Here is a 14,082-nt window from a genome sequence, read left to right on the forward strand (position 1 = left end):
AATAACCAACAATGTGTGATCAATGATACCTCACTAAGATGAGCTGCAAAAAACGCCAAATAAAGACAAATGAAAAGTCTACAGCAAAAGAAAAAATTACAAAAAGATCTCACATAAAACCCTCAAAATAACACATTCTTCCAGCAAAGTGTTGAAGTGGGATTACTGATGAGCTTATAAATTTCTAATTGAAGAATGAAGACTTGAAGTAGCACTGTGGGAGAGAACTGGGGCCACTCTAACTTGAGATTTTTAATTTTTTAGCGCAAGCAGAGAATGGAGAAGGACAAACTCACAAAAAATATCGATGGGAAGAGAGACAGAGGTCGATGAGAATTGGTGGGGGGGGGGTGTTGGGAGAGAGAGTGAACGCAAAAAAAATAGAGGAGAGAGGCATGAGGCCCTATTTCATATTACTTTTAGTTTTAATATGTTATTATATAAATATAAGGCCTTTAAAAAAATTGGAACCTCTCAGTGTGTAGAGAGACAGAGAGTGAACGCAGAAAAAGAGGATAAGAATTTGTCCTCTAGGGCCCAATTTCATATTACTTTTAGTCTGTAATATTTAGTTATACAAACCTAAAGCCTTTAGAAGAAAACAAATGGGGCTCTCTCAATTTGGGGCCCTGTGTTGTCGCTCTTATTGCACCTGTTGAGAACCGGCCCTGCATTTTATTACAATTTAATTTAGGAAAAATGTTCCTTTATTCTAATTAGAGATACACTAATGACCCCACTAACCTCATTATAAACTTGCACTCTTATTTATAAGATTACTCATTTTCTTCCCTAATACCTAATACGGGAGGTTCTATTTATACCTCCAAAAATTGTTATTTTGATCTCTCTTTTTCGAGTAATAGTTTACTTTGTCAACTCATATCAAATTATCAATAAAGACACAAGGGGGGGGGAGGGGAAGCTCTCTTCTTACCTCTATGAACAACAGTAGTCATCAACTTAGAGAAAACCTTCTCCTCCAATGTAAACCCTAAAATCACTGACCATTGTATCATACTTAATTATCCTATTTGCATTATGCATCATATTTCTAGCATTCAATTACAAGTAGAAGATTATCTCGATTATGGAAGAAATAAGGAAGGGAGTCCTATCAAGGAATTACATAGACTAAAAGACTTGCAAATGCACAAGGTAAATTATTGAAATTTTCAACTTTGAGAATTATCATTCTACAGTTATTACATCTATTCTTTTCCGCACCTTATTGGTAGCTCTGTTTCTTCTTTTGGAGGAGCTCAGTTTTTGTCATTTATACGTTAATAGTTACTCCTCTATAATTGTAGTTTTTTTGGTTAACTTGGTATGGCTTGAAAGGTTGGTGCTAACTAGTGTGCTATCTAACCATCTGGTTGTTGGATTTCTTTCTTTCCACTTCAATTCTCTTGTCCTGTAGTTTCATAGACTTGAGAGCATGGTAGACATTGGGCAACAAAATTTTGAATAATTAAAGTGTTACAAACATGCATGTGTATCATGTGCCAAAACTAACCCAAGTTAGGAGATATTATGTAGTGCTCTAGAGCACTGATACCTAACCAAAAAATATGCATGAACTTTGAAGAATCTATATAATTAAACTATGATAGCTAGAATTTTGTAGGTACCATAGCCAATCCAAATAGTTAGAATTTACATGCCAGCATTCTAAACATATTGACGTCAAATTGTGAGAAATGAAAACAAACATATTATGGTCTCTACTGGTTTCAAAATTTTACCAACTATTGTAGTTAGCTATTTTTGGTCATTCATTCTTCTCTTCTTGGCTATTTTTTACTAAAGTTTATTTAATTTCAGGAACAACAACAACAAGACAATGAGCTACCAAGTGGCAGGTCTCACTAAGATTGAAAGCTGCTGTTCAGAACGGCTTGGATGATGTCCTCGTCCTCCTCGAAGCACAATGAGTAGTCGGCGCCGACGATTTTGGGGTTGGCTAGGGGAGGGCAGAAGCGGTGTCGCCGTCCTAGTGGGAGGGTCGTGAGCTTCTGACTGGACCAAGTCGATGATGAATAAGCCCAAGACGGTAACAATGGCGGCGACTTCGACTGAGGAGGAGGAGCTCGAGTTTGGAAGGAGCTCCAGGATGGTTCAGAATGGAGGTCGAGCTAGAGTTGAGACAGAGCACGAGTTAGGGTTTGTAGATCTATTTCTGTTTTGGGGATGGCCGTTTTTTTTCGTAAGTGTAAAAATTTTAAGTTTTAGAACCCACTTCCCAAAATTCACTTAAACACTTAGCGCTTCCACCAAAATTTGGTTCCAGCAAATTTTGAAACAAAAATTTTAACATCGGTCATTTTAAGAATTGATGTTAATGATACACATTTAAATCGGTATTTTTCGAAAGCGATGTTAACTTATTTTTTTACATCGTGTGCAAGTCTGACCGATTTAAATGTTGTGATGTCTATTAACATAATTCTAGTAGTGTTCCAGACACAATATAACATTTTTACGTATTCTCTTCTATTGTTTTCGAGAACTATAAACACAATTATAGCAAACAAATTTTAAGAGTCTCCCACTCTCTCCAAAACCCTGAAATCAGACAAATTTTCCGTTTAAATTTGGAATAGATCTGTTGGTGGATAATTCACAATCGCCGCATTGCAACCTGAAATTGATGCATAATTCATATTTTTTATCTAATAAAATCGACGTGAAAATTAGCCACCCAGCTTAACTGGGTTTTAAATCTCTAAAAAAAAAAATAGAGTTTGACATTTTAAATAAACATTATATGTCTATTTATATATGGGTTGTTGGGTACCGAATTTTTTTCTTGCCTGAGGCTTCAAAATCTCAGAACCAGCTCTGATGACAGCACAGAAACTGAAAGCACTCAAAAATTGCTTTATCTTGAGCTTAATACATGAAAGCACTAGTAAAATAAAGAAGGCAAAGATTGTAACCCAACACATGCCCTTCATTATATGCTTAATGGAAATTGAGTTATACTAAACAATGATTGCCCTTTTCAGAAAAAAAAAACAAAACAAAAAACAAAAAAAAACAATGACTGTCATAGAATAAAACCGCAATAAGTGCCCCAAATGATTGGACCTTGAAACCCAAATATATGATAACAAGGTCTGACGCTTCCAAGATCAGAAGCAATTAGTTTTCCAGCAGGAATACCAGGGACCCATCTACCGTACCAGATCATGATCGATTCACCATTAAGCTACTCAAGAGCCTTTTGTGGCTGACAAAAATTTCAATCTGGGAAAAATATATACCCTTTAACACCTGCAACCCTGCATAATGCATCTGGTTCCAGAATAATTTGATCTCCAGCACATCTTGACTAGTATATGTATCACAGTCGAGAATTTTTGTGAAGCACATAGTCATCATCGGTAAACCGTAATCTTGTCCAATTATGTAAAGCAGTAGGAGTAGTTTGCGTTTGAGCCCAAAAGTAATTTTAGCAAGATACTTTAGTGGATTTAGCACAGCGGGCCGATACCTGCGGCCCAAAAATAAGTCTACTTGGGTTTGGGTTATAGCTTCGCCTATTCCGTGATCCATAAGGAAAACGAAACCTTATTGGAGTCAAGTAGCAGAGATTGAATAGGAAACTTCAATCAGTAATCCTTCTGTAGCAAGGAACACTCGAAACCCTAGGTATAAATACCAGGTTTAAAGGACAAATATGGAGCTCTCTCAAATCAATCAATCCCAGCGATTACAAAGCCTCCCCGGAGCAAACCTTCAACCTCGTTGAAACCCGGTGATCGCGCGCAAGTCCTAGTCTCTCTAAGAGCCGATTGTCAGTATCACCATATCAACCCGGCGATCGTACTTCCAGTCCTAGTCTCTCCAAGAGCCGACTGTCAGTACCACTGCCACCGAGACTCTCTCAACTAGCGAAGCAAGGGTAACGCCCTCGCAACCCAGCAAAGCTAAAGTCACGCTTTAGCAAAACCCGTGCTTTCTCCAAACTTCCCAGTGATTGCTCTGCTCAGCCTACAAAGTTGAGTATCGATTCGGTGACGCGAAGAGATCACATCCAAAGTCCTTATCTATAAGGCAAAAAGTCCTTTCTCGGAAGGCTAGAGAAGAACCTTGTGGCGAGGTTGGTGCTCTCCTCGTCCACAACGTTTGAAGAAAAAGTCAGGTCAAGAGACTCCCCCGACGACTGCACCCCACGGTGCTGGCACGCCCGCGCACACGCTCAAAAGAGACAGTTTGCACTCCAACTGGTGTTGGGGCCAAACAGTTTGATTATTGGAGATTATTGATAGTAAATGCAATCATAGTCAGCATGCACTATATTACGTTTTGGGACAACACTGATTTGATAATAACCCAAGCTTCCTTTTCTTCTGAAATAATCAACACCATTGCAAGGGACTCCCCCGACGACTGCACCCCACGGTGCTGGCACACCAGCGCACACGCTCAAAAGAGACAGTTTGCACGCCAACTGGTGTTGGGGCCAAACAGTTTTATTACTGGAGATTATTGATAGTAAATGCAATCATAGTCAGCATGCACTATATTACGTTTTGGGACAACACTGATTTGATAATAACCCAAGCTTCCTTTTCTTCTGAAACAATCAACACCATTGCAAGCGTAGAAACAATCACCACAAACACTAATCACAAACTCATACCAGCATAACCCCGCAATTAAAACCCAATCCAAATTGATAATTCCGTTCATAATTCCACAAGTGAAAAAAATAAGCAAATCACCAAAACCTTAGTTCGAAACTAAAATCAGAAATTCACAACACGTAATAGATCGAAACTCGACATTTACAGCACCGAGCCATGAGAGCTCGGAACTCCGCCCATCAACTTTCTCACCGAAACCTTCGAAACCCGAGCCATGGTGGCCGTCGATTACAGGCAGTTCCTCCACAAGAGGGTCTGAGATTTTGATGACGCTGTGGGTCTAAGATTTGAATCGGGGAGAGAAGCATTAGGAGGCTGCCTCCTCTCCGGCGGTGACTGCACGGGTGCTAGCTGTCCCGTCGTAGAGGCTATCGTCAGCTCCCTCACCGGTTAAGAAGCATTAGGAGGCTCAGTTTCCGGAGGGAGAGACGGAATGAGTCGGCGTCGTTTGTTGTGAGGGGGGGGGGGGAGGCATTGTAATTTGATAAATGAGATGAATTTAAGATTGTCCTTCTCCGTTTAAATGAGGTGAACAGACACACAAATTTATTAATGAGGTAAGTAAGTTTTTTTTTTTTGATCAAATAAGAACTTCATTAATAATGAACTGCTTACAACGAGTTTTGGGCGACATCTCTTACTCAGAAATGGCCACTAGACTTCCCACTGGAAACCTATATACTGACTCTAAACTTGCACTACAACTGTATGACAAAGACAACAAGCGCAGGAGCAGTAAATCCTTGACATCTCACCTCTCATCCAGCAAGTAAGAACTCTAAAACTAGACAACTCACTTGTGTCGACACTAACTCACCAACCAGAGTCCTCCTGACCAGCTTTTGATTGACCAAGCCAACACTCGTTGTGACCTAAACTTGACCAAAAGGATTGCCGGACCTTCAAACCTGGGACTAAAGAAAACCCAACACCATCACCACCCTATTGTAGACACCATCCATCCACCACTGCTCCAAAACGCCATCGCCTCCGACCCGATCCCAGAGAGGAAGGACCCACTAGAAGGCCAAGGATGATTGTCTATCCAAACTGTTTCGCCACAGCTACTGACCCAACTCCAGAACAAGAACGATCTCCGAGACCGCGACAGAGAAGATTGTCTCTGCCACACCATTAGTAGTGTCATATTACCAACAATAAAATAAAACCAAACCCATGGCAAACCCGATCCACCATCGCACCACCACCTTGGTAGCACCACCACCTTGGTAGAGACTTATTACTAAAAAACAACTTAAAAAACAAGCATTAAAAAAACAACCAAGACAGGGCCCAAAATTGAGCCCAAACCCCACATCCAGCAGAAGTAGAAGAGAAATCAGAGCCACCAAACAGGCCCAGCCCAGTTCCTGACGACCCCCACCTTCGTCCCCTCATTCCTGACATGCCACCACCTGTGACGAACCGCCACCATCCGCGAGCCCCTAAACCGGTTGTCTCACACCAGCGCCAGCGATCCACCAACTCGGTCGCGCCACCGCTAGAGCTTCACAGCCCACACCCCAATCCAGAAGTCCACCCAACCCAGATCAAGTCGAGGACTCGTAGCGCCAACCCGGAATGGATCGAAAATCCCTAATCCAGAAGTCCACCATCTCTGACCATCCAGGATTTGACCCGCCACAAATCCCATCTCCCCTGCCCTCTTCATCCCCAGACAAGCCGCCCAATCAACCCACAACTTCCACCTGCAAGTATTTAACCACCACCCCCCAGCAACTCTGATCTCCCCTACCACCAGCCATCCAGCAACAAGGGACCACGATCACCCAACAACAAGGCTCGTCCGACTACAGCGTCCATTGACGCGTCGCCAGACGGAGGCAAGAGAGTTTTTTCAGAAAACCCTAGCAGAGAGTTTTTGCCAGGTAAGTAAGTTTTTAGGCTAAATTTGGGCATTTAATCCGGATTTCATATATTATATAATATATATATATATATATGTGTGTGTGTGTGTGTGTGTGTATATATATATATAATAACAGGTGTTTGGGAAAGAGTAACGGTGGAAATGACATTGGCCTCCCATGCCTTTAAAAGCTAGATTCCACGGGATTATTTAGTTGTTCAAGCATCTCCTTTCAAACAAAATATTTAAACGATACGGACTTTCTGACTTGTGCGCAGAGTTTTTTGGCCATGAAATGAATATTTACAGTAGAAATGAAGAAGGCCGGGGACACAAAGGCTGTACTGATATTAATAAGTTCCTACTTGACAGTGCCAGGTAACCGACGCATAGCCAAGCCATTCCATACAACCCTACGTCGTAGGATCACGTCAAATTTGAAAGGCTTGATTGGCGTGAACCCAAAACTAAATGTTAATTATCCACAGAAATTATTTGTGAGGTGGATTCCCTAGTGGAAGGTGCTAAAATTCATAGTCACCGTGAAAAAGCTTGAAATTGAAGCAACAATGGTGGTGAACGAAACCCTAAGCTGAGGAAGAAGACGAAGAAAAAACAGAGAGAAAAGCAGAGAAGGAACTGGTATTCAATTTTTGGTAACTTTACAAAATGGTTGCAACTAACTACAATAAGAGAGGTTTTCCCTATTTATACCACTTTGCTGCTGATGCACCTTTTGACCTTTGACTCCCTTATATCACCTTAACATCCCCCCTCAAACTGATGGTTGGGGGACCAATCATCAGGTTGCACAAAACAGTAACAAGAAACAAATACACTTGTTTCAACTTGTAGGAATTAGCGGCAGCCAGTGCATTATGTCCATGAACTGATACACGTGTCCGCATTTCGTTTTAGGCTCATATGGAGGATTAGAAAGTAGATTCAAAGTGAAGTCTCCAATATAGTCTTGACTTTGTTGATAGATATTGCTAGTAGCATAACCATTGATTGCAGGGTAATGCTGCTGTTGAGTGAGACCGGTGGTTGACTGAAATGAGACATTTTTATGAGAAAACCCACTATTTTTCTGGGCTGGACTACTGATTTGATGATAGACTTGGGGCTGGCCAGAAAAACCAATATGCTGACCACTATTTGCAACATAGGCAGTATTGAGGTCATTGAGAGGCAAATTAATTGGCATACCAGGTGCAGGAATACATCTTGAGCTTGTAGGCATGGAATTCAATGATGGCAAATACTCCATTTGTGTAACAGAACCAAGAGGAGATGAACTTGAGTGAAATAATGGAACCTCGAAATAATTGATGCTATTACGAGCAACCATAGATATTGGGCTATTCTCAGAGTTGTTTGATTGTTGTCTATATCTGCAGGTTTTAGCACTGTGACCAAGTCTCTTGCAGATTTGACACTTAACAATAGATGTGGAAGCCTCAACACCAAACCTGTAATAGCATATGGAAGCATTGTGCCCTGTTTTTTTCGCAAATTTGGCACACAATAGGATTGTTGAAAGATGAGATGTCATTGTTTCTTGGCCTATTGTTGTCGATCCTATTGCCATGGTTCCTGTCAGAGTAGTTTGCACCCTTGTTTGGAAAATTGGGATAACCCAAATTGTCTTTTGCATAGCCGCCATCAGAGTGTGAGTTGTTTGAAGCTTGTGAAAATGAATCCTGCTGTTGTGACACATTATTCTGAGAGAAACCTTGCTGAGAAACAGGAGTATGAACATCATTGTCATGTTGGGGCATGAAACCACGAGTTTGAGGTGCATAGCCATAAGAAGGTATAGGTGCAGAAAAGCAACTTCCATTACCAATATTGTAATTCAACATGTATCCAGAAGTATGCATTGTCTGAGAGGCACCAAAATTGGTAGTAAATGGAGTCATGTCTTGACAACTCGAGGTAACATTAGGCACATTGATAGCAGTACTTGAAATCATGTAATTCTGTGGTATCCCATAGTCAGTAGGCATTAAACCCATACTTGATGCAGCAGTGTGTAGAGTAGATGCCAAAGACCAATTTCCAACATATTGAGATGGAAAAATGGCATGAGATGATGTCCCTGTATTTGGTATTCCATACTGCATAGCTTGAGAGGAATTAACAACACCATTTTGTGCTACCATAGCAGCAAGAGAAGACAATGGTAATGCTTTATTTTCCAGTTCAATCTCATATTCAGCAGAGAGCAATAGTGACCTAACTTCTTCCAAAGCTATATTATTTTTCCCTCTTATGATTTGTCCTGTGTGGCCATATTCACTAGGTAATCCAGCAAGAATAAAAACTTTAATATCTTGGTCAGACATACACACCCCAGCAACAGCCAATTTGTCTCTAACTGATTTAAAACACAACAAGTACTAGTCAATACTATCAGAACCTTTGTGTATAGATTGCAAATTTCTTTTCAATTTCATCACATGAGATTCTGAAATTGTAGCATATCTATGCTTGAGAGTAACCCATACCTCCATAGATGTTTGACAACCGATTACCCAAGTCAAAGCTTCTGCAGAAAGTGTAGTCGTGATCATGAAGATGAGTAAACTATCTTGTTCCAACCATTTTTCATAAGCTCCAGTATTATCAGAAATGAGAGAACTGTCACCAGAGACGTGAAATTGGGGTGGGCAAGGATGAGACCCATCAACATATTTCAGTAAACCATGGCCACGAAGGTAGTGATGCATCTGGAAAACCCAGGTCGGGTAATTTGTTTCGTCAAGTCGAATAGAGATAGCATCACAAAGTTGATTTGAGTTTGCCATACCAAATCGATCTTGATGAGAACAGCTACAAGAATGAATCTTGAGGATGAAATTCACCTTGAATCTTCGAGCGAACTTCGTGAAGAGTAAAGTATCTGAGAAATCGAGAATGAACAGCTACAAATCTAATCAAAACTCTGAGATTTCTTCAAATCGGTGCTTGATGATTTTGCTTCGTAGTCGTACAGGAATTTGGTATTTGATTTGGTAATTGTATAAATGATGAAGAAGATGCAATTTCTAGGGTTCTTGATCTGGTAATTTGGGAATTTCTGTTTGGTACTCAAACAAAAGGAAGATTGCAGCGGATAGAAACGAAATGAGCACAGGTCCGGCTACCATGAGCTCTGATACCATGCTAAAATTCATAGTCACAGTGAAAAAGCTTGAAATTGAAGTAACAATGGTGGTGAACGAAACCCTAAGCTGAGGAAGAAGACGAAGAAAAAACAGAGAGAAAAGCAGAGAAGGAACTGGTATTCAATTTTTGGTAACTTTACAAAATGGTTGCAACTAACTACAATAAGAGAGGTTTTCCCTATTTATACCACTTTGCTGCTGATGCACCTTTTGACCTTTGACTCCCTTATATCACCTTAACAGAAGGTACGTTCATGGCCAAAAAAAAAGAAAAAAGAGAAAGACTACTGAAGATTTAGTCCCCAAAAAAAGAGGCCTAGTGGGAAGTGAATCTTAATTACGTTGGACCTAGCAATGCATGCTTCTCTATCACTCCAGTCTCCAGCTAACCTCAGTTTTCTCTCTGTACGTAAGTCCATCTCTATCAGACTCTCGATCCACCTCCATTTCTCATTTTCTAATTTCTATCCTTCTTGATATTCGGCCTTAGGGGGGTGTATTGTATATAGAATTAGTGGAACTTTTAAAGAAATCTATATAATTTAAAAGTCTGGGTGTATTCAATATAGACTTTTAATAGTCCATAAAAGTCTTGAGGTATTCAATTAGGATTTTTAAAGACTTCATGAATTCCACCGAAATCTAGGGGTATTCAATTAGGATTTTTAAAAATGAATAAAAGTACAGATGTATTCAAAATATCATTCATACTCATGGAATTAGAAAATCATGGATAATCATGGACTTTGTAGTGTTAACTATACATACCAAACTCCAATAATTTTCCAGCCTCCAGACCAAAGATTTCAAAAAGTCTATCAAAGTTTCCTCTTCAAAAAAAAAAAAAAGTTTATCAAAGTTCTTCTCTCTACGCACGAAGAAGTTTGTCCTTCATCATCCCTCTCTTAATTTTTTGTCTTTTCTCTAATCTTTTATGATATCAACCTTTTTTGATACCCAACATGTTCATTGTAGTTATTGAATGTGATTTTTTTTTTCAATTGTGATACTTCGAACCCTAATAGCAATAAAAATGATTTATGAAACCCTAAAACTCAAATATTGTGGTCTAACCCTAAGACCTTGAACCATACTAAATTTTATTTTATTAATTAATTATTCTAATTAATTTAAATTTATATTATGGTTCAAAAAAAGGTTGAACAATTGAATTTAAATTGATTGATTATAGATCAAGACATTGATGAATATTGCTACAATATATGTTAATCGGCGAAAACAAAATTAATGAGAATAATTAACCATAAACATCAAGTGATCTATATTGTATATTTATGTTGTTGGGAGATTAGGAATGAGAACAAATTAACTCGCTAGACAGACTAACAATCATTTATTTGAGTCAATTTCTATTAGAAGATACTGTAGCATTGAAGAGACAACAAGTTATTATTTTGTTTTGTGTTTGGGCTGCATTTGTTTTATTTTTTTATTTTTATTTTTGTTTTTTTTTGTTTTTTGTTTTTAATTTTATTTTATTTTGTACATCCTAGGAAATCTGTAGAAGTCATTCAAAATAAAGTATATAGATTTTCATGAATCAATAAAAGTATGTTGCCAAAATCAATGGTTTTAAGAAATCCATAACAGTCTATCAACTTTTTAAAGAGTCTATGGACTTTTCAAAAAGTCTGTCATTTAAAAAAAGTCTGCACAAATCCAAATACAATACACCCCCCTTAATTGATCGAACTGCATATACATTATTGTCATATATTATGCCCAAGTAGACTAGGCTTTTGTTGAAGTCCTAATGTTATACATAAATCCCTATAAATGAGTGATTGCAGAGTTCAGCTCCATTACGTAATGTAAGTAAACCCTTATCTTTCCTCTCTTCGTTCCCATGTCTACTGAAAAACCCGAAACGCTCGCACCAGCACACATTCCAAAGACTATATCCAGCACAGCCAATCTTGCCAACCTCCTACCTACCGGCACCGTCCTCGCATTCCAGACCCTCATCCCTAGCTTCTCTAGCAACGGATCATGTCATCCTTCCAATAAGGACCTTACGATATCCATCATTGTAATCTGTGCCCTCTTATGCTTCTTCTCTTCTTTTACTGATAGCTTCATAGACAGTACCGATGGACAATTCTATTATGGTATTGTCACTAGTGAAGGCATGTATATCTTAAACTCCACGTCAGAAGATACAAAACAGTAAACAACGAAGGCGTCGCTTGAAAGGGTATAGGAGAATGCCTGTAGATCATTTTCACGCCTTTATGTCACTAACTCTGTTCTTGATCTATGCTTTAACCAACCTCAACGTGAAAGATTGTTTCTTTCCCGAAGCAGGAGATAATCTTTCTCAAGTCATTATCAATTTGCCATTAGGAGCTGGGATTTTCGCATGCTTATTATTCACTATTTTTCCAACTACAAGAAGAGGAATTGGATTCACCCTCCGGAAAAGGTAAAAGAAGCCGAGGGCCAAGCCTCGACCACCACGACCACACCCCAAGGATTAACCTTGAAAAAGGAGGTTGTAGTTGAAATAGAAGCCGATGCCCAGCCCTTGGCCACAACCTCGACTCCAATCCTCAACCATTCCGGCAGCCGCTCTTATTAGTAAAGAGAATCATTGTCTATAGCGCTTTGTAGTCATCACTATTAATTGTGAGTTGTAGTTTGTTACTTTTGTTTATACATCTTCAACTTAAGAATGGGCATATAGTTAAGTATATATCTATACTATTATTGAGAGAAGATGGTTTGTTAACCAAGATCTAAAATTTTGACATAATTGACCCTAGAATATTAATAAACTTTGAGAATTAATTAAATCACAAGGATAATTAAGACATTTACAAAATGTATTTTTCTTTAAAAAATTTGAAAAAAAAGTATCCACAACCTACTTTTCTCTCTCCCACTTTCTTTTCTCTGCAACAACCAACTTTTTTCTTTTTAATTTTCTAAAGAAAAAAAAATTAATAACTTGCACATTCAGAGTATAAGTGGAAAAATGCTAGTGTGCATTAGTGTATCTTACACACACTGTTTATGTATAAAGATTGACTCGTTCCACGTTTTCGGTTGCCCTTAGAACATTTACTATAACAAAATAAGATACAAGTGCATGTTTGAGGTTAGATAGATTTTAGGTAGATTTGCCCATGGATCAGATTTGATCAAAACTTAATGCTAAAAATTGAATATCAATTTGGTAAGTTCATATTTTCTCACGTGAGATTCATATTCTCAATATAAAGTTATTCTTTTTAAAAAAAAAAAAAAAAACAAAAAAGAAAAGAAGCAATGGTATTGGCCTCATCACATGCCTTAGAGCATCAGCAGTGGAGACTCATTTTTTAGACTCAAATTTGGGTCCAAATAAGGTGGAATAGTAATTTGAGTCCATCTGAATAGTGTACAAAATGACTTACTTTCATTTGGTGCTGCAGTGGTGCAGGACATATTTTATGACCCATATTTTGGACTCATTTTTTTAGACTCAAATTTGGGTCCAGAACACAAATTTTGCCACTGTGGAACAAATTCATATTTGAGTCTTCTACTTTATATTTGTTTTAATACACACACATATATTTTAAATTAAGATAAAAAAATTCCTAACAAATTAGGATAAATAAAAGTTAATCATCAAACATTAAACATAACATTCATTAAATTTATTCATTACAATATAAAAAAACGAGGACCGAAACCCGCTCAAGCTAGGAGGCCGTCCTTGTGCTTATTTTATTTAAAGAAACATAACACAACTAACACTAATAAAAACAATAACACACTTGAAAAATGAGAACTGCTTAAGGCCGACCGCCTCTAAGATTCCATAAATGATTCAATAAGATCTTGTTTGAGTTGGTCGTGGTGTCGGCTACTCCTGAGCTGAGTGTAACGAGCCAAGAAAAATGGTGAAGTAAAATGAATTTATATAGAAAAAGTAATTAATTTTTTTTCTAAACATAACCGTTGCAACATTAAAAAAAATTCATTAGAAAGTTGTTTTATCAGTAAAATTCAAAATTTTACGTTTCTCAAAACAAAATAAAAACTGTAAAACAAATTTTTATATAATTGATTGAATCAATTTCTGGCCGTTAGATTGAATTAAACATTCAATCATAGCCCTTAGTTCAAAAACAGCCGTTTGGTTAAGAAAAATTGTGGGGCCTAGGCTTTTCTGATCCCATAGCTCACTTGCATGCATCAGCAATGCAATGTGGTGGGTCCCATCAGATTATGGTCCAATTTTTTTTTGATCCTCTCTTGGATCAGATTTGATTTTTTATTTTGGTCTGCGACAGATATAGGTTCAAATTATTATAACTCATTGTAACTTCAATCCATTACTTTTGTACTCAAATTTAGGTTTTGGACCCAAATTTGAGTCCCC

The sequence above is a fragment of the Rosa chinensis genome, chromosome 3, assembly GCF_002994745.2.
Source record: "Rosa chinensis cultivar Old Blush chromosome 3, RchiOBHm-V2, whole genome shotgun sequence".
Taxonomy (NCBI): Eukaryota; Viridiplantae; Streptophyta; class Magnoliopsida; order Rosales; family Rosaceae; genus Rosa; species Rosa chinensis.